Below are 25,688 nucleotides of genomic sequence, written 5' to 3' on the forward strand. Positions count from 1 at the left end.
CGTGAGATCGTGACCTGGCTGAAGTCAGACGCTTAACCGACTGCGCCACCCAGGCGCCCCTAGTATTTGGCTTTTATTCCCAGGTTTCAGAAGCATGGGACTACAAATAAATGCCAACTTCCTCTTTTGTATCTTACTGCCAGACAATTTCTGTTATTCCAAATTTGAAGGCATCATCCAAAATCTATATTTTTTCTGTATTTATCTACTTACCTATTGCTTAGATACGCAGACTATCAATAAAAGCTTGAAATTATTTTCTTGTACATAGAATTTCATTACAGCGGTACTCACTGTAATGAGCTATTCTGCGATAGAGTAAGTTGTTTTTAATTGTTGGATTAATGTAAGTAATGAAGAGATGCCATATAGCTTTCTACTTTATGATGTTTTTTAAAAATTATATTTGTATATATCACTTAAAACTGACAATCCCAAAAGAAGCTACTTTTTTTTTTTTTTTGTTATAATTTGTACATGGGAAAATGAAACTCAGAGAAGTGAAATGACTTGTCTATTTCACAGTCATGCCAGACATTCTTCTGGGTAGGAAGAGACAATCACTACCTTAAGAGAACTTACAGTCTTGGGGAGTGGGAGGACAAATAAAGAGATAATTACATTATAGTAAGTGGAATTATACTTAATGCATGTACAGGGTGCTGTGAATATGTGTGGGATGTATATTTATATCAATTTGTTCAGAAGTCTGTGGAACTTCAACCAAGTGTATGGTTCCAAGTGCAAGGCTTATTCTACCATAGCCAACCTTTCTCTTCTTTATCTTTTTTTTAATGCTTATTTGAGGAAGAGAGAGAATCCCAAGCAGGCTCCACGCTCAGCAGTGTAGGGCCTAACATAGAGCTCAATCTCTCAATCGAGAGGTCATGATCTGAGCCCAAATCAAGAATGGGATGATTAACCAACTGAGCCACCCAGGTGCCCCTCCCTCCCTTCTCTTTGATTCAGTCTTAGACCTAGTGGAAGTTGGTTAACAGAAGTAAATATGACAAGTGAGAAATTAAACTTCAAATGAAGAAAAGAGCTGGGTCTTGACAGTGTTGCATTTTGGTATTTTAGAGACTTCTAGAGAAGGTTACTGAATGAAATGGGGGAGTGGGCAAGGAGGGACAAGAAAGCAGGACTTCTTAGCAGAAATACTAGTAAACAATTGACTTTAAACTCTAGGCCTGTCTCAGTTGCTTGCTCAGGGAAACCTATCCAGTCTTCCAACACACACATAAGACTTTGTGACTAAGAAAGGGTGAGTTGCATACTTAATGGTACCCTTAAAACTGAGTAGATGATTATGAAGATTTTTTTTTTCTGCTTCTTAATTCACAGCAACTCCTGGTTGAACTAGAGATGACTTTGCTTTCCAGTATCTCTTGACTGAGAATAGAACATTCACGATAATGAAATTCTAGACAACAGAAAATGGATGTACTGTGGAGTTCCTTGGTAATGAGATTTGAAAATAGAATTTTAACTGGAGACTAATATTAGAATATTCCTGAGTAATATCTGACCTTTATGGCTTGGAGCACCAGAGCTTCCTTCCCTTGCGTATTTGCATTTCTAATATCCTGAAGTCATTTCCTGTGTGTCAGTTTTATCACTGCCCCACTGTTTAACTGTGCTGCCTATACCCTCCCTCAAATGTCTGTTCTTTCACCACGAATTTAGGACTGCAGAAATGACGTCAACTTCAGGGTAATTTAAATTCCAGTGATCAAATTTTCTGGTTTCCTGACCACTAGCCTTTCTTTCCTTGTTTCTTCTGTTCCCATTATTTTTTTAGGAGCTGAAAGTTTCTTGATATATAAATATTCCCAGCCCCACTCTTTTTATCTTGTACCTAATTCCCCAAAGGGGTTGCTGCAATGATTCTCGCCTCTTTCCATTATCTCCCTTAAGTCATGGCTGAACTTTTTGTCCCATCTTAAGAATATGGATTTTCAGCAAAATTGAAAAATATAATGGAAGAGTTCCAGCTTCAATTAAATATTTACTATTTTATTTGTGAGTCTGTGGATTGTTTCTGCATAATTGTTATCTGATATAATCTTTCCTCATCAAAGTTATAATTTCTTAATTTGTTAAAATCTATATAACATACAAAAATATTTGGTTTTCAGGGGACCTGGCTGAAAGCTGAAGTTTTTTTTAGTATAATATGTATTTTAAAAATAGCTTTATTGAGGCGTAAGTGTATGTATGTTGTAAAATACACACATTTTAAGAATAGAGTACATGAGTTTTGATAAATACATGAATGCAATTACCACCAAAGTCAAGATTTAGAACACATTCATCATCCCTAAAAGTAATCTCTTTTTCCTTTTCAAAGTTCACATTCTATGCACAAACCATGGAACCTCTGAACTACTTTTTTTCCACTATATTTTTTTGTTTTCTATAATGTCATGCAGTTGGAATTGTATAGCATTGCCTACCCGCCACACCCCCCCCCGCCTTCTAACATGGTTTCCAAGGTTTCATTTCTCTAGCATTCTCTATTTTACAGATAAATAACTTGGAGAACAGTAATACAAATACTACAAGAAATTTTGCTGAAGATAGATATGGTTTTACAGAAGTCAGTAGACATTTATGTAAGGATCTGTATATACGTGTGTGTGTGTGTGTCTGGAAATGGGGCAATACTGACCCACCCATGTATGTGATTTATTCTTGGAACAGTCTTGCCAGCTAATTTCAGCAAAAGTTAGTGCTGCAAAGCATTGTTCTAGTCTTGTATAGGATTAAAAGAGTAACAAACACAGTATTTGTTCTTATAAAAATTATGGTATAAACATAATTCCATAAGACAAGTAGGGTAGGTGTAATAAGGTAGTACAAAGAAAGTGTGTTGAGTACTTAAAAGAGGTGGGAGGAATTTGTTTGAGATATTAGCACAGGCTTCATTAAAATGATGGTCTTTGGATAGATGGCCTTTGTGGGTGAATAGAGGTTTGGTGAGTAAAGACGGTGAAAACTGACATGCCAGGCAGAGAAAACTACATGAGAAAAGCCAAAGGGTAGGAATTAGAAGAGTGGAGAACACTTGGGGGAGAAGCTTGGCTCAATAAATATTTGTTGAGTGAATGAAAATTTAATATCCTATTCCCAAAGTTAGTGCTAATAAAGTAAAATTTAAGTGGGTCTGTAATTAATAATCATGTTGGAGGAGTGTGTTGAAATGTAATGGTAAAAAAAACCTCACTTCACAGCCTGCACGTGTGGCTCCTTGCCTGACTCCAAAGGGCCTCCCTGACCCATGCCTCCTTCCTGTCCTGATAGCTGCTTTTTTATCCTTCAAGGTTGAATTTCCTTTCTGTCTTCCCAGGAAGCCTTCCTTGACTTTCCTCTCCAGAGTCAGCTGCTCCATCGCTGTGCCTGCTGTTATTATAGTACTTACACTGAAACCATTCAATTATGTGTAGATCTCCACCAGTGAACTGTGAGAAGCTCAAGGGCAGAAATTTTGTTTCACTTGTCTGTGCATAACCAGTTCTTGGATCTGGTGGGTGCTCAACACCGTCTAGTTGCAGGACAGAGACATGCTTAGCTGAGTACTGAGTTGATAGTTTTCTCTTCTGCCTTTATGTTATTCCTTCCTTCAGTCTCAGTGTGTAGTTCTTAGTCTCCAGCTGGAAACTGAGCTGTCTATACACATTTCACAGCTCTGTGCTTTTCCATGTCCCCTCAGCCCCTCATGGCCTTAGCCAGTATCTCCACGGACCTAAATTCTAAACATCTCTTTAACTGGAGCTCAGAGGCCTCCTTTATCAGAGTGCTTCTCTGATGTCCAGCCAAAGTGTTTTGCCTTCTCTGAATTTATGTGATAATTTTCTATACCACTTTCATGATTTTTTCTATTTTCTAGACCCAAAGTCAAAACCTGAATTTTGTATACTTCGAATCCCCAAAAGGCTACAAGGTGACCTCAGAATAGACACATATTCAAGTTGCATTCAGTGTTTTTTTTAATTGAGCACAATTTGTCAGGCCCTACGTTGGTGGCTAGCTATTCAATAAATATTTACTAAACAAATGGTTCACTCATCACTTGCTTTGGGGGTAAACTGCAGAGCAACACAGGCTAAATGAAAATGTAATTTGGAGGCAGAAAAAGAGAAAGGAACAAATCAGAAATATATCCTGTAGCAAATTACAGAATTTCACAAAACCATTTGAAATCTTGCTTTGCTTATGAAAATCTCCACAAAAATCTAGCAACCCTGAGAGCAGTTTGAAAAAAATGATAACCTGGAAGAAATAAACGTTTTCTCAACATGGAAAGAGTTTTAGAGAGTTTTGTAGTTTCTTTTGTAGTTATGAACGTGTCTTTTCAGTAATTACATGGTGACTAATTTTACATTCAAGCTAACCACTTAACTTTAAATGTATTTGATTCTATAGATCAAGTATAGACTTGGAAGCTTTGAATAGAAAGCTAAGTATGGGTTATAACAATAAGGAAATAAAATTAATCTACTTGGAGTTCTTTTCTTTTATCTAAACAAATAATCAGCTTTTATGATTTCAGGGCCATTCATTCCTCTTTCTTTCCTTATAAAAGCATTCACTCTGGTCACAATTTTCTTTGTCTCTCTTGATTACCTTGGGGACACCAGGTCTTACTCTCACTAACTTCATGATTCTTTTTCCCTACAAAGCTGAATGTAGTTGAGGACCTTAGCGTAGCACATCCAAATGCGTTCTGCTTCCATAGCAAAGGACTTTCATGTTCAATTTCACCAGGATTTAAAAAGTGAAATATAAATATTTCATTTTAGAATTATTAAATGTCAACTGAACATTTCGAGAAACAACATCATCTTGTTTGCCCCAGAGGGTCTCAGCCACCCTGCAGACTACCCACCTCCAGGTTAGGGCACCTGAGTCAAAGCTATTCCCAGGATGAATAAGCAAGGCTCTGGAGAAAATGATCAGTTGGGGGCCAATTCACTTTAGAACAGCAATGATGATGCTCTTATTCATAGGTGTTGAAGGAATGGTGATACTTGGCTGGCAGAGTCTTTGTTTACTGATTTATTTCTCCCTCTTTTCTAGGAGATGCAGCAAAAGCTCATACTGTCTGTATAATGCTTCCACAAGCACAGTGAGTAGATACATTACTGTTTTCTCATTAACTTGTCTAATATTTTGTGTCCCTTTAGCCAATGCCTACTTCTTCTGCATTCCTCACTGAGACCTTTTTCTTGTCTCTAATATCCCTCTCAAAAATGGAAGCAGCTTTCTATGTCAAGTATCTACTATTTTCCTTTTTTTTTTTTTTTTTTGATTGCTCATGGTTGCTCTACTTTCTAAGCTCATTTTTAAATGGCAGAGAACATGGGGGATTTTCTCGGAGCTCTTCAAGATCGACAAAACCAGCACTTTGTAAATAGTTTTATCTTGTGTATACTTGGAAAACTTCTGCACTTGCATCGGAGCCCACCACATGCCCTGGGAAAAATTTCAGAAAGAGCTTGCCTTGTGCTGTAGATGTGCTCTGAACAGGGAAGGATCAGTGAATGTTTGTTGAATGAACGAGTGAGTGAATAAGGAACACAAATGAGAGCTAGCCCTACTGAACACACAGGAAGGCCATTCATGTTTTAGAACAGAATCTAAGATTGTAAATACTATTACCGTCTGGCAGACGGTGTCCTGATTATGTTAACATAGTCTTAGCAACAGCGGTTTGAAGATAGAGCTTGTTCTGAACATGTGGTCAACTGGGAATATGATTCTTAGTGAAAGGATATCGTGTGATTTTAGATCTCCTCTACAGTCTTCTTTTGTTTATTTTTAACATTCTAATTTTTTTGATTTTGAGAGAGAGATGATAAAAGAGAGTGAGATAAAGTAATTGAGAGAGCAGGGGAAGGGCAGAGGGAGAGATAGAGAGAATCTCAAGCAGTGGGGCTTGATTCCGTGATTTGGGATCGTGACCTGAGCTAGAATCAAGTCTGAAGTTCAACCAACTGAGCCACCAGGTGCCCCCTACAGTCTTCTGTCAAAACAACTCGATTTTATGTGTTTGATTATTGTAAACTTAATTTTTTATAAGTAGGTTACAAATATACTGTAAATAATAACATAAAAATGCAGGAAGACTAAAGAAACACTACCTTTTACATAGTGAAATACAGTCAAGCTGATTAACATGCCATTTGCTGACTTTGTTACTATTTTTTTGTGTGTTATGAGAACATCTGGAATCTACTGTCTTAGCAAATTTTCAATATTTAATAAGTATTATTAACTATAGTCATCACGCTGTATATTTAATTTGTACACTTAACTCATCCTGTGTAACTGCAACTTTGACCAACATCTCCCCATTTCCTCTACCTCTCCTTTCTCTGGTAACCATGGTTCTACTCTCTGCTTCTCTGTATTCAACTTTTTTAGATTCCACATAGAAGTGAGATTTCTGTGTCTGGCTCATTTCACTTTGCAGTAATCATTTCACTGTGTATGTGTGTATGCTCATCATGTTGTACAACTTAAACATACGCAATTCTTATTTTAAAAAGCTCTATATTTTACGAGTCCCTTTATATGAAAAATTAGAAAAGGTGAAGGTTTAATGACAGAAGGCACATCACTGGTCACCAAGGCCAGGAAGCGGAGGAAGGGATTGATGACAAACGAATATGAGTGAACTTTTTGGGGTGATGGAAATGTTTGATATTACGATGGTGGTGGTCTTGACACCATGCACATTTAAGGCTGTACACATAAAATTAGTGAATTTTATTATATGTTAATTTTACCCCATCACAACTAATTAATAAAGTGAAAAACAAAGGAAATAAATAAATAAATACATCTTTGTTGTTTGAAAAAAATAAGAAAAAATAAACACTGACTGTGGAGGTTGGCACTGGAGGAGAATCTCATGGTGGAGCTGCCCTCTGAGGCTTTCACCATCACCTTGGGATTATTTGCTGTCTCCATTATAGCCTCCAGGGACCCCGCTTATCCTTCAACTTTCTGGTCCCAATTTAGAGAAATGACCTTGCTCTTGCTTTACTAATAGCTTAACTGAGACATGGTAGAATATTTTTTTAATATTGATTATGAAAAAAATCAGGAATGAAAAGGAAAACAATCACAGAACAACACTTTGAATCTTCTCGATAGTAGCATACTTGCATCTTGTTCTCTGCATCAGAGGATGGAAAATTTTTTCTGTAAAGGACCAGGTCGTAGTAAATATGTTTGGCTGTGGACCATGCTATCTCTGTTGTGACTGCTCAGCTTTGCAGTGGTAGTATGAAACCAGCCGTAGACAATGTATCAATAAATGGACTCCAACAAGGTATTAGGAGATCAGGCAGGGCCAAATTTTGCCTGCATGCAAAATATATATTTGGTTTGAGGTTATGTCTTTTCTTTGGTTCAATGACATGAAATATTCAGGGTGCCCCTGAATATCACTCTCTACAGTCTGAATTGTGCCCTACCTTTTTAAGTGTAAAAAAAAATCATAATCTTGTCAAAAAATGATACAAGAACTGAAACATCATTGGAGGATGCAAACTCATCTAGTTAAGAACCAGAGACTCATTTCCTCATGAAATTTTTAGAAACCTAATACAATTATTCTTGTTACTATTAGATCTGTTGTTTATTCAAGACAGAGCATGCACATATGGGTGCCTATTTGCTTTGGGTTTCTCAGGGAATCTTGTATAATGAAATAGTTTACTGCTGAGGTCAGAATCATGTATGGTATAGAAGGCCGGAAGGGCCGGATTAAGGTTCGGGAAATGGGGGTTTATAAATCACCTCTGTATGTATTGTACCTACATTCCCACATCAGCTGTTACTGAGACTATTGTACACAAAGTCAGTCCTAAGCAGATCACTTTTTTAACAGAACAAACAAGAATCCAGTCCACCACTACTATTACTCTGAGCTTTCACTCCAAGTCAAAAGCTTAGGTCAATGTAGAATGAAAGCCTCTGTTTCTTCTCTGTGCCTTTTGTAGTTAAAACTGACTTAGCAGCGGTGGTGTCCCAACAACTTTCAGGACGGTTCCTGCAGCAGGTGTGTGTACCCGTCTTATTCCAGACAAGCAGGCATCAGGTTAGCTCACTGGAGGTTGTATGCCCACATCATTTCATAGATCTGCACATCAGATGTGGTCTCATGAATCTGTGCATCTGGTCGCCTCTTGTCTCCGCATGTCTGATGCCTGCCTGTGTTCCTCTGACACATCTCCATCTTTGTGATTATTATTATTTGGGGGGAGGGCACTTTCTTACTCTCTGTCACCATAAAATGCTCCAGGCTCATCTTGTATATTTACTGTCTCAGTCCATGAAACTGCTATTTCCCTTTCATTCCAAGGAGCCTTGGTTCATTTTATGGGATTATGTGGATGTATTTCACAATATCTGGATGCAAGGTGTGACAAATAGCATTTTTCACTTAGGACTAAAAATGGTGTGTGTGGGGGGCTCCCTCTTGAAACCTTCTGTTGAGCACTGTCTTTCCAACACTTGTGTTAAGGATGGAGGTTGGTGGTGGGAGGAAAGTATGTACTCACAAGTTTTCAGGTTTTCCCAAAGAGGCACCACTGGTGTTGAGGAAATGCCTTGCCATTTAAAATTTCTCATCACTGTGTATAAATGAAAGAAAAGGAAGGACAGTAACCCTGCGATCTCTACCATCTGCTCCCACCCCTGACCTCTGAGCTTAGCAGGCTCACCAGATATGACAGTGGATGATGAGAGCTGCTTCATGAGACAACTTGGACTTGGAGTCTTTAAACTGAGATGCTAAGGGCAGCCTAGCAGGGTTTTATATACTATTACTTGTTGTCTGCATTTTGTACTCTACGGGGTGTAGGCTGGGGCTGGTGACTGGATTCAGTCTCCTGATTTGGTGGTTAGTGTTGTGATTCTTTATAGGAATGAGAGGAATAAAGGGTATAATAATATTATGGAAAAGGACTTGATGACTTACCACATGTGCGATAAATGGGGAAGGGAAGAATGAAAAACAGACCTTTTCTGGCTAACTGTGGTTGGTGATACTTGAATAAAAATGGGGACCTTAGGCGTTGTTGTAGGGTCTACCAGAAGGTTGGAAATGTATATTTGAAACTCAAAGAGGTCTGTTTGAATGGATTCAGGAGCCATTTTTATGGGCACCATGGTGAATTCTTTTCTTCCAGGGGTCTGACACATGCCTTGAAAATTTTAGTATGTGTGCTGGAAATATTAATATATGGATGGATTTTACTTCAAAAGGGATACATGAGTTGAATATGAAGATACTTTAAAGAATAAAACTCAATTTATTCACTCATTTCTTTTTAGAATATATGAGTGTTAAAATCAGGATGTAAATTGCAGCAGCAACAACAAAAAAGATTGGTTCAGTGAACTGCCAGCTACAAAGTTATGAGCATGTGCTCTCTGCTCATGTGAGAATTACTGTGATTATAGGAGCTATTAGTAAATTGCATATTTTAAAAAGTATAAATTACTTTTTCTTGATAAATGTGGAAGTTATTTCAGGGTTATATTTATATTTCATTTACAAGTTACTTTTCTTGAGAGATGTAACTCTTATTTTGCAGTTTTATTTTTGTTTCATTGAACAGATAGTAATAGTCAACAGTTTATAACTATAAACTATTAGTGCTTCTGGTAACTGGCATGAATTAACTGCTGTAATTATATCTATGCTGATTGTTCCTGTCAGTTCAACTCACTGAACTGGAGAGAAAAACCTTTTCTGCATCATTTGTACAAAATGTTGGAGGATAGTTTCAGTATAAATCTATAAAGGAGACAACTGAGAAGTTAAATTAGAAATTGTACTTCTTCTAAAGGAGATTTAAAAATAAGTCCTACATTCATGGGCAGGAAGCTCCAAGATGACTTTTATTTTTCTGTAAGGTGTCCCTGAACAGGATCGAGGATAAGGTGTGTAATTAAGTGTACTCCACCCACAGTGCAGGGAAATGGGTTGTTCTACTCTTTCTGTGCCCACCAACACCATTTCCATCACGCCTTTTGCTGATTATTGACGATGGCACAGAGATATGACAAATGTGTAGCTATGGCTCTTCTCTCCTGGACAGATGGCAGACATGGCCTAATGATCATTGTAGCTCTGATGTTTTCCACTGTTGGCTCAGAACTCTTCTACACATAGTGGTCCAAATGATTTGAATTGAAACACATAACAGAACCTAGTAGCTATCTTTGTGCAAGAAGAAACACAGACTCATAAGAACACCAGTGGATTTGGAAACCACAATTGGATTTATCCAAAACAGGAATAGTCGAGAACTGGATGAGTTTCCAGAGCAGGCATTTTCTGATTGTGCCCTTGATTCAGTTATTGTAATTTATCTTTTTTTTTTCAAAATTTAAAATGTTTATTTTATTTTTGAGAGAAAGAGAGAGTGTGGGTAGGGGAGGGGCAGAGGGAAAGGAGGCACAGAATTCGAAGCAGGCTCCAGGCTCTGAGCTGTCAGCACAGAGCCCAAGGCAGGTCTCAAACCCACAAGCAGTGAGATAATGATGCTTAACTGACTGAGCCACCCAGGTGCCCTGTATAATTTATCTTTCTGCTATTAAGTACTCCTTTTAAATATCAGCACTTTAGAATTTAAAGTTCATTAAGATTTTACCAATTTTTATTTTTATTATTTTAGTGAGAGCCCAAGTTGGGGAGGGGAAGAGAGAGGCGGGGGACAGAGGATCCCAAGTCAGCTCAGAGCTGACAGCTTCAGCACTGAAAGCAGTGAGCCGGATGCAGGTCTCAAACTCATGAACTGCTGAAGCTCAACCAACTGAGCCACCCAGGTGCTCCTTGCCAAAATCTTTTTAATAAGCTTTGTATCATCGCCACTTTCGACAGGATTCCATTCAAATCTGTTTTGGTCACGCTGCCTCCTGATGCAGTTAGCAGTAAGTTGGCCAAATCTTAAGCCCTAAGACAAAATCAACCAGAATCTCTCAGGACATTATTTATACCTTTCATGTCAATGAAGTCTTACACCCAAAGAAAGAAGAGAGGAAAAAATGGCAGTTTGGCAGTGTTCTCCACTCCATGGATTCAACATCCTTTTCCTCTCTATCCCAAATGAACAATGTTCTCTGGCTGTTGACTGGGAGAGGCCTGAGGCACAGTGCCAAAGGGATCTAGAAGATTCTGTCTTTCTAAATGTGGTTTAATAGTAAGCAGAGGTCCAATGGCCTGAGTTTCAGTCTTTAGTCTTGGTCTTGCCATTAACCAGCTTTTATGTGCCTGACTTTATCTGTAAAATAAAAGAATGTTATAAAAAACATCTTAAATACATAATTTTTACTTCTGAATTCCTTCTAGCTTCCTTTTCCTGCTCTCTGTTAAATAGAGCATAAGCTTTGAACCACACAGAATTGCCCAAGTTTTAAATCCAGGGACAGTATGAAGCCTCTCCATACCCTTCCTTTGTATTCTTTACAGAATTGTAAAGAATTGGTATTGTTTTTATTTTTTTCCACCTTAAGCAGTACAGAAAAAGGTGAATACCCTTAGGTAAAGAAAAGACAAACACAAGAAAGCAAATTTCCTAAAGACTAAGAAAAGGGCATGAACAAAAAACTTATAGAAGAATAAATATACTTGGACAGACATGTGGGAATATGTTGAAGCTCAGTGGTAATACTAATTCATAAAATAATTTTTCAAGCACCAAACTAACGTACATTTTAAAAGATAATAGTTTGATTAATGCTGGAGTTCCTGGGTGGCTCACTTGATTGAGTGTCTGACTCTTGATCTCAGGTCAGGTCTTGATCTCAGGGTTATGAGTTCGAGCCCTGCTTTGGGCTCCTTGCTGGAGGTGGAGCCTACTTAAAGCAAATAGTATCCTTAATGCTGATGAGATAGGGGTGAGATTTATATTGCTAGTCAGTGTAAATTAGTAGAATCTGTATGGAAAATAATTTAGTAATATGTAACAAGGGTCTGTTGGGCCCATTGTTTTCCCCTTTTAAGATTTATATTAAGCATCCATTCAGAAAGTTGAATAAATATTTCTGTTAAAATATTAGTAAGAGTGCACAACTGAAAGCATCATAAATATGCAGCAACAGAGAGCTAAATAAATTGTGTCAATGGGATACCATTTAACATGGTCATTTGAAATGACATTAAAGAATAGTTAATGTTAACTGAACAAAATTGCTCTACAGTAGAGTCTATTAAAAGCATTTTATTTTAATTATATATATAACATATATATAAATGGAAGATAATGTATTAACATTAATCACTGTTAAGTGATTTTCTCTGAGGGATGGATGTAGAAATGTTTTCACATTTCTCCTTTAACTTCATTCTGTGTTCTTTAGTGTAGAAATGAAAATGTATGTCTTCAATAAGAACACTAAAATATAGTAAAAAGTAATATGTAGGATTTTTAAATACAATTTTTAATTTTTAAATTGGTAATATGTCAAATTATAATATACCTACCAATTTCAGTCAACATATCGTGTCAGAAAATTTCCAAATTCCAACTGCACGAGCACAAAATATGATTTGTTACTACCAATTATAAAGAATTAAGAGGAGATATTCTGGGGAGAGGAGGAAATTTAAAATATAAACAAAAAAATTGCTATTTCTATCCAGAAAACAAATGAAAAGATGACAAAAAGATACTCTCTGTATTTTCCCTGGTATAGTTTTCTCTCTGGGAGTGAATTATTTTGTCAGCAGCCTTAATTCTCTAAGTCAGTTGGGATGACTTTTCATTGTCCTTTAGTGAAATACTGGTCCAGTGATCTAAAAAGAGATACAGCAGTATCCAGTGTGCCTCACTAAGAAGCTTTGCTATTCCTTCATATAGTTTCTTAGGAGGAGCAGCAATATTACTTGGGGCCTGTCAACTTTTCCTTATTTTTAAAAATAAACATTAAAATAAATTTTAAGTATTTTTAAACTAATGTTTTCAATCAAAACCGCCCCAATATTGTAAAATTTCACAAGTAAATTCTTAAAAGAAAGGTTTATCACTTTGTGTTGATTTCCAATGAAGCTCAGATTTGAAATGTAAACACTCTTTTTAAAGACATTACAAGTAGATTGGGGATTTTACCCCACATCCCTTTCAATCATAGGAAGTTGCTTCTTCCAGTTTTACAGTGACTCATTTTAACTCACAACCAAATAAAATAGAGAACGCTGTAGATCTGAACTATAGCGACCTAATCTTGAAATTATTAAAAATACATGAACCAGATGGCAACCCTCCAGGGTACATCATCTGACGCAGATATCAGATTAGAAGTTTTCTTTCATAAGCAGACTGTTTAATACCACACTTTATTTAGATCTCCATTAAAGAACTGTGCCTTGAATGTGAAATTGTCTAGAGGCCAATTACTTAAGGGCTTGACCCAAACTATAGGAAATAAAAAATGTATTAGCCAATCTGTAACAAACAGAAGTGCTCATTAAATTAATATTAGTACAAAAACAATACACAGTACCATCCATAAAATATGCATTGGCTTGTGAAGGCATCATGTTACCTCATTGGAAGGCTTTTAAAAACAATGCATTTTGAGCAGCTGCTGTATTTTGGATGTGAATATTTCAGCCTAACAGGCTTATTAAGGAACTCACGTGTTGTAACAAATCTATAGGGTAGCTGGAAGATATTTCAAGAGATTTGGGCTCTGTTTAAGCTGTTTTGCGGGGGTAGGGTGGGGGAGAGGGAACCAAGGTTACAAACTGAATCCTTTGCAAAAATCACAGATTGTAGCAGAGTGGCATGAAAACTTGCCTCCTGACTTAATTCTTTTCTGACACACCACATTATCCCAACTAATACTCAAGTTCCTCTTTGTGAATGAGCAACAGTCATGTTAGTCAGGGAGCCTTGGATTCAACCTGAGGATTATCTGTTCTACCCAGTGTTTGTTAGTTTGCTTCCCTTTGTGGGTCTGTTGTTATTCAACAGCTTTCTTTTGGCCCTAAAACAAGGAATTGTGACTGAACATACTCATCTTCTGTCTGTTGGTGCTGCCCAAACACAATGAGACTATGTAGCCTTTCTTTTACACACTGCCCAGACACATAAAAAACAAAATCAATTTCACATTCAAGAGAAAGCAGTCTGCTCAAATTTCTCTATTTTTTTTTTTAACAAATTAGTTTTTTGTTTAAGTTCATTTAATTATTTTGAGAGAGAAACAGACAGCGTGAGTGAGGGAGGGGCAGAGAGAGAGGGAGAGCCAGAGAATCTCAAGCAGGCTCCCTGCTGCCAGCACAGAGCCTGACATGGGGCTCAAACTCACAAAACTGTGAGATCATGACCTGAGCTGAAATCAAGAGTCGGACACGACTGACTGAGCCACCTAGGTGCCCCAAATTTCTCTAATTTTTACAGTTGGCTAGGAAATATCTTTTCAGTTAGTAATTGTTTCTTTAATATTTTATAAAATGAATGCTTATTGTAAAAATCCGGAAAGAGGAAAAACATCCATGTCGTACAATTGTTAACCCTTTGATAAATTTCTTTTAATCCTTTAAGTATGTATATATACTTGTTGGCCTGGTTTATTCAAGTGATTAAAAAACATGTCCTGATCATGGACAATGTGCTACACATTTGAGAAAGACTGAATAATGTGTATGTGTCTGTGTCTACAAGCACGCTGTCCTCCAATGACTTACAGTTTAGTGAAGAGATGTAGTACAGAAAATTCTATTTGGGTAATAACACTATATATATAATAAATAGTTATATAATAGATATGTATCTTGCTTTCTTCACAGTAAAACATAGTGAGCATTTTCCCACTTTATTAAAATTTTGTGACACTATCATGTAAAAGTTTATAATATACTATGTGTGTTTTTTGTTTTATTAGACATTTCCCTGATAATAAATATATGTTTTTTTATTTTTATAAATTATTAAGAAATGAAATTTGGTACTTACATTGTTCTTTTCTTTGTATTTTAGAATAAGTTTTTAAAAGGTGACTTATGGTTCAAAGCTCAGAAAATTTCAAAGTTTAACACAACTGATTCACTATTTTCCAGAAAGCCTATGAAAACTTATAATATTGTCAGAGTATATTAGAGTGGCAATCATACTACTTCTCCACCAACTTTGTTATTTAAAAAAATTATTGCTAACACTTTTTGTTGAAAATAGTAAATCCTTATAATAATTTACATTATTTGTTAGTAACTTTATTTAAAATGTGTAGCACATATATAAGTGTATAAATTTATATTTTGCATATATGTATATATACAATTTGTGTTTGATTTTAGCAATTATTAGTTGATGCTTTTGCTTAATATTTTTTTGGAATCCATTTCATTGCAAATGGCAAGATTTCATTCTTTTTAATGGCTGCATAATATTCCATTATATATATATATATATATATTTTTTTTTTTTTTTCTTTTTTAATGGCATCCTTTTTATCCATTCATCAATTGATGGACACTTGGGTTGCTTCCATATCTTGGCTATTGTCAGTAATGCTGCTATAAACATAGGGGTGCACATATCCCTTTGAATTAGTGTTTTTTCATTTGGGTAAATACCCAGTAGTGCAACTTCTGGGTCTTAGGGTACTTCTATTTTTAAGTTTTTGAGGATACGCCATACTGTTTTACACAGTGGAACAGTTTGCATTCCCACCAACAGTGCACAAGGATTCCTTTTTCTCTACATCCTCACCAACAACTGTTCTTTCCTGTGTTTTTAATTTTAGCCATTCTGACAAGTGTGAGGTGATATATCATTGTAGTTTTGAGTTTCTCTGGTAATAAGTGATGATGGGCATCTTTTCATGTATCTGTTGGTCATGTGTATGTCTTTGGAGAAATATTTGTTCATCTGTTCATTTTTTAAATTGGATTACTTGGACTTTTTGTTGTTGAGTTTTATAAGTTATTTATATATATATTTGCACACTAACTCTCTACTGGATATGTCATTTACAAATATTTTCTCCCATTCCATAGGTTGCCTTTTAGTTTTGTTGATTGTTTCCTTCACTTTGTAGAAGCTTTTTATTTTGATATAGTTTCAATAGTTTATTTTTGCTTTTGTTTCCCGTATCTCAGGAGATAAATCTAGAAAGAAGTTGCTATGGCCAATGTCAAAGAAGTTATTGCCTCTGTTCTCCTCTAGGATTTTTATGGTTTCAGGTTTTTAATCCATTTTGAATTTATTTCTGTGTATGGTGTAAGGAAGTGGTCCAGTTTCATTCTTTTGCATGTTGCTGTCCAGTTTTCCCAGCACCATTTGTTGAAGACACTTTTTTCCATCGGATATTCTTTCCTGATTTGTCACAGATAAATTGACCATATAATTGTGTTTTTTTCCCTGTATTTTCTATGCTATTCCATGATCTGTGTGTCTGTTTTTGTGCCAGTACCATACTGTTCTGATTACTATAGCTTTATAATGTAACTTGAAGTCCAGAATTGTGATGCCTCCAGATTTGCTTTTTTTTTTTTTTTTAAAGATTGCTTTGGCGATTTGGGGTCATTTGTGGTTCTATACAAATTTTAAGATTTTTCCAGCTCTTTGAAAACTGTTGTTGGTATTTTGATAAGGATTTTTAACCACTGAACAGTTATTTTGGAGGATAGGGTTGAGGGGCATGAAATGATGATTATGATTAATGAGAAATCTCAAGGCTCTGAATATTTCTAGTTAAACATTCACTCAGCAAATAGGGAGCCCATCATTAAGTCTGGGAGAGTAAATTGTAATGCATGAAATGAAATAATTAACTTTTGATATTCAGTGGTTTTTAATATCTAATTTTTATTTTGTTTTGGTTGAGGAAATATCTCATGTCACCATCAGTTTCCTTATGACTTCAAAGAAATAAATGAACTTTCTTTTGTAATGTTGCTGATTTAAAGAGACAATATACTTTTCTAGCTGTTGACATTTGGTTATTACCACTGTGCACATACTGCATTTTAGAAACCACTTTTCTTCTTTTCTGTTTTTGAGACTGAAGAGAAATTGCATTTGCCCGCATTCTCACACTGTGACCAGAAAAAAGAGAAACAAATATAAAATGTTTATCTAAACTCATGTTTGGAGAAAGTGGCTTTTTAGACACAAACAGAGAAAGATTTTTTTCACTGGCTAATATGACACAGGGCAGGATAATTCTGTAATATATTAATAATGTATTTTTTACTTACTTTTCTAGCACAAAATCCTGTAGATTATTTAACCAAACAAAAAATGTTCTCTTCAGTAGAGCATAGATTTTATTTTTCCATGTTTTGGTCTGTCTCTTTCTCTCTCTAAGGATTCTCTGGTTCTTCAGAAATTCAGACCAAAAAGCAGGTTTCCAGTGATAAGAGCTGAAGTCCAAGCGGAACAATAATGTATCCTTAATATTCTGAAAAGTAGGCCCTTTGCCATATGTTGTCAATTCCATGGAAGCAAATAAAATGATACAAATTGTTATTATAAAATTCTTGAGTTTTATTCTAAGATTAGGATCATGATAGATTATTAAAGTGAAATGTACGTTAATATTAAATAGTTCCATATGGTATACATCAGTCACAATAGAGATGATACCTTTTTATTCTATGCATTTCTATATTTAAATACAAATTTGTTAAACATATTCAAACAATACTTACAAATAAAGTAAAAATATAGTATTATTTTAACTTTTTACCTTACCTCCATTCACTTCCTTCTCTAGATGTAACCATTGTTAAAATTTAGCACATATGCTAGAACTTTTTCATATCATATAGGCAAAGAGGAAGAGATAAATACACCTATATATAGTTCTAGGATTTTAAAAGAATATGAGATCATACCATATCTATTTTTCTGTAAAAATTATTTTTTTACTTAAAATATGTCTTGGTATTTGCTAATATAGACATTTTAAGTGCTCGTGGTTCTTTTTAAGGATTACCGTTTTTATTGAAGCCATCCCCTGCTAGAGTAGACACCTGCGTACACAGCCTCTGCGAGGAATTGGGATACAGAGAAGCCTGAGTTCAATAGAAGCAGCAGCCAACTGCACGCTACAGAGCCCGGAAGAGGCTTTGAAGCCTACTCTCTGTGGAGATGTATTCTTGTTTCATATTTTAGCAATCCTTATTCCTTTCTTTGAACATCCTCTGAAATCATAACTTGTCTGCTGTCCTGTTTTCTTCCAGATACATTCCGTAACATATTTGGTCAGCTGTCCCAGGCTGCAGTGATTTTTATGATGTCCCTCCTTCTGTCAGAGGACTTTCATAAATCCCAAATGATCTGTTAGTCTTCACCTTCTGGAGCTGCTTTTTCATTTCCAGAAGGCCACTCGAGTCATGATAAACCTTGCCCTTTTCACACCCAGCCTGTTGCATTTCCTTCTTTCTCTTTGAAGGAGGTCCAGCGTTCTCACTTGCGTACTTTTGATATCCAGTAGTGTTGATGCTGTTTGCCAGAACACAAAGTAAATGGCATGAAAAGAGGCCACAGCTGAGTAAACAACACTTGTTGTGGAATATACTCGACACTGGGTAAAATGATAGAGTACTCTTGGCTGCGACGCTTAGGATTTTGGCTGGGATCCTCTGTAGAATATGGCGCACCAGTTCTCACTGACTGAGAACTCAAGCCATGGGAAAAACACAAATACGCATTCAGTGACACATACATATTGTTTACCATAAAGGGTTATGATACACAAACACATCATATACACATATTTATGTATTACATATCAGTAAGATACTTCAAAGATAAAATTAGCACACATTAGTGTTGTGTGGGCACGGTCGGTGTACTCACATATACATGTGTGTATGTATCTTTGTGTGTACCTGTGGATATGTTTGTAGCACACATTTCTGAGTGAAAATGCTGGGTAAGAGGTGATGAGGGACTTGCCAGATTGGTATTTCACAAATAGAAACTAATCTTTTTATTGCTCAGTTCACTAATTCTGGGGATATTAACATTATAAGCTAGCTTGTTATAAACCTACTCTCTCAGAGAGACTACCCAGAAAATATAGACAAAATTAAAGGAAAATATCTGTCAGAAAGTCTCAGAGGGCTACCCAGTCAGCAAGGACTCAAGGGGCTGAGAGCAGACATTTGGTGCCGCTTTTCCTTTCAAAGCATTTGCCCATTTTCATGGGGTTTGTGAGACTCTTAGAAACTGAGAAAACCTTTTTATTGGTCTTGGGGTCTCTAGGGTCAGAAACTAGAGTCCAGGGACTACCAAGAAGGAAGGGCCTAGTGTACACCCAAGTCTTCCGCTTGGTATTGGTGAGGGACCATACCCTCAGAGTCAGAGTGACCCTTTTTAATTTCAGGAACAGGTTTCACAGACCCTGAAGCCTTGCTCTGAAGCATCTCGATTATCAGATGGATTATGCCTCATAACTGCCTGCCAGGCACCCATCCAGAGACTTGGCTCCATGGTCTTTTATATGAAGTTTCAGGCTCGCAGTCACAAATGACTAAACGTAGGAAGAAATGATATTACATGATCAAAATCTATGGAAAACAGACATGGATCCGCAGGAGATCCAGACATTAAAATTAATGAACAAGGATGTGACGATATTGTGGTTATTGCAGTTATTGTGGTTACCTGCTTCACTAGGGCATGGATGCAAGCTTACACAGCGAGAGTCACTAGTTCCTGTCACCACCTGGTGGTCTCTCACAAGCCACTTGAGCTTACTTTTTTTTGCTTTGGCTGCCATTTTCTCCATGAGAATTTCCACTTAAAATGACACTTTTTCCTTTCTTTTGCATGCATGTTTATAACTTGCACCTGAAAACACCTTTCTGAAAACTGACAATCCATCCCCAATTCTTCATTTCCCAGCACTCTCAGATGACTTCCTTCCAAATCTCTAATCCCTTTTCTCCCATTAAAATTGTGGAATCAGCAGGGATCTTAAGGCAGATGGATACTGCCACCATTTTAATTGGAAATAGCCTTGGGGATTTCTGGGTGTCATATATAAAACTGTAGAAAAGTAGAGACTGGGTATCTTGTATACTTTTCAAGTTTATTTCTTGGTAATAAGTTTGTCATATTTGGACAGTGATCCCCAGTCCCTAACACAGCTGGGAATTAAAGCAGGTGATCTTTTTTCTATAGACCATGGTGTTGGACACCTTTGCTACTTTTCTGAACCCATTTTAAGTTGAGGATTTAAGGGTCCTGTTGGTGAATGGTTGAACTTGTCTCCTCAAACGGGGAGCATCATGCTATTTTCACTTATGCAAGTGTTACAGACAACTAAGACTTATTTTAAAATGTCCATAATCTTCACAGAGTTCCTTATTTAGAGGTCTGTTGGTAGTAGGAAGTGGAGATATACAAATCACTTTTATAAGAGAAACCATGTACTTGATGTATATATTTTAGTGTATAATAGGCTTTCCCCTCTTTGGTATCAGTAATGCCCTATCCCCATTCCTGTTCCCTCATTGTTTTAATGAAGTAGTCAATAAAACTGTCTTGTCTTTACAACCAAAGGAATGGACTTATAGCCAGGGCTGGTCAAAGCTGGGTCAGTTTGAGTTCCCTTTTATAGATACATCACCCCCGCCCCTACACACATACCACTGAAGTAGGAAGAGGTAACAGAAAATTTCTTTTTTTGATTGTGGGGTTTGTAACTGGGATTGTTTGCAGCCATATTTTGCCTCCTGTTCATCTTATGGATGGAGACAGGCCATTTGGTTATTCGACCTCTGACTCTAGGTTTGGCTGAGACCAGTTCTAGATCTGACTCCCCAGTTATGTGAACCAGCACATTACTTTTCTTCATTGGGCAGGTTTGAATTGTGTTTCTGAAACTTGAACTTGAGAATAGCCCAAATATGAGAATGGATGGAAATTGCTCGAAATGAAGAACTATTTAAAAAGGAGAACCTTCTCTGATTTAGGCAACAATGAAAAAGTTCATCAAATTTGAAGTAGCTCTAACACATCTGAAGTAGAGTTGGATTCTAGGGTCTTTACCATGATCCTGCTAACTTCGTATATATGATGCTTAGAAAATATTATACATATTCTTTACAAGTATAACTTTAAAAGTCCTTTTTCTCTTGTCCCTTTTAAAGAAGAAGAATCCATAAGAAACTCTTAATTGTAGAGAACAAACTAAGGGTTGCTAGAGGGGAAGTGGTGGGGGGCGGGGGAGGGGTAATGGACCAAATGTGTGATGGATATTAAGGATGGCACTTGTGATGAGCAATGGGTGATACATGTAAATGATGAATCACTAAATCCTAGTCCTGAAACCAATATTATACTCTATGTTAACTAACTTGAATTTAAATAAAATCTTGAAAGAAAAAAAAAATTCAGAATAAAAATGGAGCTCAAGAAATAGGTCATTCTTTAAGGATGACTTAAAGTCCTGTATCAAACAGTGAATAGTTTATGTTAAAATGGTTTGTTATTATTAAAATTTATTATATAATAGGTATTGTTTAAGTACATTTTTGAGGCATTACGATATTTATTTGTACCCTTTTATATATCAGTTCTTATAAATTGTTTAAAAGAATGAAGCTGTGGGGCTCCTGGGTGGTTCAGTCAGTGAAGCGTGAGGTCATGGTCTCACAGCTCGTGGGTTCGAGCCGCACGTCGGGCTCTGTGCTGACAGCTCGGAGCCTGGAGCCTGCTTCGAATTCTGTGTCTCCCTCTCTCTCTGCCCCTCCCCCGCTCACAGTCTGTCTCTCTCTCAAAAAATAAACATTAAAAAAAAAGAAGAATGAAGCTGAATTTCTTTAGAAATATTGGACAGTTGAAAAGTTCATACCATACTGAACTTTTCTTCATTATTTGGAAGTAGAGGAATTTTGCTGCTATATATTTCAATAATGTTTCTCTGTTTTCAGCTTTTGAGGTTAGATGTTTTTAACACCAGAGATCTTTCTTATACTCATGGCACTTGAAAAATGCAATCTTGACTGAAATAAGTTAATCTGTAACTGTGGAACAGTTATTCATTTATTTGTCAAGATCAAGATGTGACATGTTAATTTATTTAGAACATAGGAGGGCTATCCCTACATGCAGTAAAACAAATTCGGAGGATTATTAGAAATTAACAAAATTTGATTAAAATGTTTCCAAAATTAATTAAATATAATCTGTTAAACTGAATAGTTTGAATTTCTCTCCTATTCTCAAATAGTCAATACCTTTTGGTTGACCACAGATATCATTGTAATTATCCATTACTGCATAATAGGTTGATGTTCTCTATTTCCTTCTAGATATATCAATTCATTTGCCCCAATTACATATTTTTAATGTTTATTTATTTTTGAGACAGAGAGAGAGAGCAGGTGCATGGGGAGGGTGGAGAGAGGGGGGGACAAAGAATGGGGCTCGAACCCACAAGCCGTGAGATCATGACTTGAGCTGAAATTTTTCAGACTGCTGTGTGTTTGAGGTGTTCACTTCCAGAATTTTCTATCTCCTTCATCACTGTCAAAGTCCCAGCTGTCCTTTCTACTTCTGTCTCTATGCTGGCCTTCAGCAATCTCTCCGTTCCTTCTTGTTCCCATCTCTCTCATCATTCTGTAGGTCTCACATGAACATGGTAACATCTATCTTGGCCACCCAGTAGTTTCTTTGGCTGATTTCCTGATTTTGGAATGTGAGACTGGTGGACACTAACCCTGAACAAATGAAAGGACCATTCACTTTCCTTTTAATGATGAAAAACCTGCTACCTGTTTTCAGATAGCTAAACCTGGCTATTAGAGGCTTCTGATAATGTTGAAAAATATATTCAGATCAGTGGGAAAGAGAATATTTCAACGTATTGTGGAAATAGAAGACATTCTCAGTAATTTTTCTTCAAATAAAGGTAGACTTTTAGAGAGTTTCTTTATTCTTTTTTCGTTGTGATTTGAAAGGTCCTAAAACTAAGGGTGGGCTTGTTTATTGTATTTGTAAAAGGTTAAAAGCACATGAACATTTCCCCCAAATGGAGTCATCAATAATTCAAGAACAAAGTACAGAGGTTTATAGAATGTATAAAATTGCCAAGCCAAAGGATAACTCAATCTGGAAACTCACCAGGGAAAAACTAAGATGACAAATTTGGTTTATCACCACCTTGCAAATGTGCAGTGTTAGTGAACACTTGACTTCATTTTTCTGAAAGATAAATAGTGTTTTAGTTAGCTGAAGACTTGACATATGGAAGGTGTTTGGGAATTTATGCCAGTTGAATAATTATTTAATAAATTATTGAACAAGTTATTATTGGACACTGACTATATCCACAGCACATCCCAGGTGGTGTGGGGGAAGTAGTCGTCAAGCTACATCATGTTGTTGCTATGCCCATGGGACATCCTGCCATTAAATTACAACTGTTTCCTGTCAAAGGAAAAGGTACCACACTTTAAAATGATGGTAATGTATTTTTTTTTCAATTTCTAAATGGAGCACTAGAGATAGTAGGAAGAAGCAGGACAGTGGTATAGCAATGTACACAAAGACAAAGAATTTCTCTAGAGTGAGTCTGATGAAAAGAAGTCTTAATAGAAAAAGAGTTTGAGCTCTAGGTGATCAGAGAAAGCCAAGAGGACTTTTAGATTTGCCTTTGGTTTAAAATAGCAAAATGTCTTATTTTTCATATAATAGAGAGAGCGGGATAATGAGTAGAAATAAAAGAAATTATTCACTTTCTGCTCTTTTTTGTTACTGGTTGTGCTTGATTAGCCTCTATTTTGAAGGTGTGTATTTGTAGTCAGAAGGTGATTTCTCTGCAAGAACAACTGGTTCTGATCAGCACATGTTCAAAGGGTCAGGTGTCCTCAGAGATTCTTCTGGGTAAGAAAAATATGAAAGAAAGGAAGGTTCAATATAAGAAAGTAATATTTGATATATTTTCAGTAATGCCATGTGGATTAAATATCCTAAAATAGCTTTAATACAAAATACATGAAAATGTTGGATGATACATAATCTACATTCTTTAAATGCAAAATTGAGCCCAGAAGAAATACATGAGGTTTACAGGGGTCAATTTCATTCTTGAAAATGAAAAAAGGAAAAAAAAAATCTCTGAATAGAGGCTGTTCTGCTGGGTTTGTGGGGAGCATTGTAGATCTTAACAATCAAGAGACCTGAGCCATAATGGCTACCTGAAGGGGGTTAGATAAGACTTGGGGCTCTTATAAAAAGGGGTGTTCAAATTATAACCTCCAAAGTTTTAGGTTTTTTAAGGGCTTACATCCTTCCATAAAGCATCTGCTCCTGGCTCAGTAAGATGACAGGCAAACTTGCCTGTCTTGGCTTTTCCTTTGGATGGATTTTAAGAAAATCTGTGATAATTTGTCACTTTAGTTCTGTCTTCACATGGATTTGGACTTGGATTTATGTACTCATGTGATCTTGGCAAAAAAATAAATACTAATATTTAAAAATGGCTCTTGATTGACAATACTCTCAGGATACCTAGCAGAAGCAAATATAAAATCTCTTAGGGAATTCACTCTAATTCAGGTCCCTCAAGTTGCCCACTGATGAAATTTCATCAAACATGAGTGTATAATCTGAAATTAAATATATAAAAAGAAACTCATTAATTAGCCATAAGCATTGGAGGCAACAAGTTGCATATATAGAACACTAAGAACTTAAAGTAATGGGTACTTTTGGATTATCACTTATGAAGTAAGTAAGTTTAAAATCATGAAGATGACCATAGATACAATAAACATGAAACAGAAAACACCAACAGAAGTCCTCCAGATTTGCAGAAGAATAGTAGTGATTTTAGAAATTTGACACAATTACTGAGCCTGATTTAATAGTCCTGTATAAAACAGTGTATCCAACAATTGGAGAATATATACATTTTCCCCATGTACACATGAAATATTGGCAAAAACTGACAACACTACAGTATATAAGACAAGTTTCAATGAATTTCACATAATTTGTATTAGACAAGCAACATTATTTAACAGCAATACAATTAAGGTAGAAATCAGTATGATAAAGACTAAATGCTAATGGACCATGAGTTCCTAAATGGGGAGAGACAGGAAGACATGGCTCGTGGCATGAGGCAGATTTGCTTTCCTACATGGACTTGCTTCACGTCTCTGCTGCCCAGTTTGTGAATTTTCACATAATGGCTCTTGGAAAGTTATGTCACTTTTTGAATGACTTCTTTTTTGATATAATTAGGTTTTCACCCAAAATCATATTAAATAATTATACTATAAGAAGGGATGTTTCCACAGTATACCTTCTAAAACACAATCACCAGTTTATTCCATACAACAGTCTCTTGTTAGAGAATATTGTAGGAGAGAAATTTGAATTGTGCACCATGTTTGGGTGACCCTAAACATTTTGAGTATGTTCATTTAGCAACAGAGTGTAGACCGTCAACTATTCCAGTAGTGAAGGATAATAAAACAAGGAAACAGAGTGCGATTTCCCTTGTTGTAGTTTACCTTACACTCCCCACTTTCCATACTGTTTTATTAATTAATATAACGTTGGATGATTCTGTCAAGTCTTCTAGAAATGCAATCATGTCAGTGGCAAATGTATTTTTGTCTTTTTCTTTCCTGCATGAACTTCATTTTTGCTTCATGTCTTATGGTACTGATCTTTGCTTCAAAACAATATTAA

At 36.2% G+C, this 25,688-nt stretch overlaps 2 long non-coding RNA genes across 2 annotated transcripts in view; one reads left to right on the forward strand and one right to left on the reverse strand.

Moving 5' to 3' along the window:
• LOC123598795 overlaps positions 1 to 25,688 on the forward strand; it is a 314,546-nt gene that overhangs the window by 102,619 nt on the left and 186,239 nt on the right. The window contains exon 2 of the long non-coding RNA XR_006712791.1: positions 5,080 to 5,128. This is a non-coding gene — a long non-coding RNA (uncharacterized LOC123598795). The remainder of the gene's footprint in view (positions 1 to 5,079; positions 5,129 to 25,688) is intronic.
• LOC123598786 lies at positions 11,008 to 17,456 on the reverse strand. Its single transcript, XR_006712784.1, has 2 exons — positions 17,228 to 17,456; positions 11,008 to 11,303 (listed from the first exon to the last, which is right to left on the reverse strand). It is a non-coding gene; the product is annotated as an uncharacterized LOC123598786 (long non-coding RNA).

Source organism: Leopardus geoffroyi, chromosome A1, assembly GCF_018350155.1.
Source record: "Leopardus geoffroyi isolate Oge1 chromosome A1, O.geoffroyi_Oge1_pat1.0, whole genome shotgun sequence".
In the NCBI taxonomy this organism is placed as follows: domain Eukaryota; kingdom Metazoa; phylum Chordata; class Mammalia; order Carnivora; family Felidae; genus Leopardus; species Leopardus geoffroyi.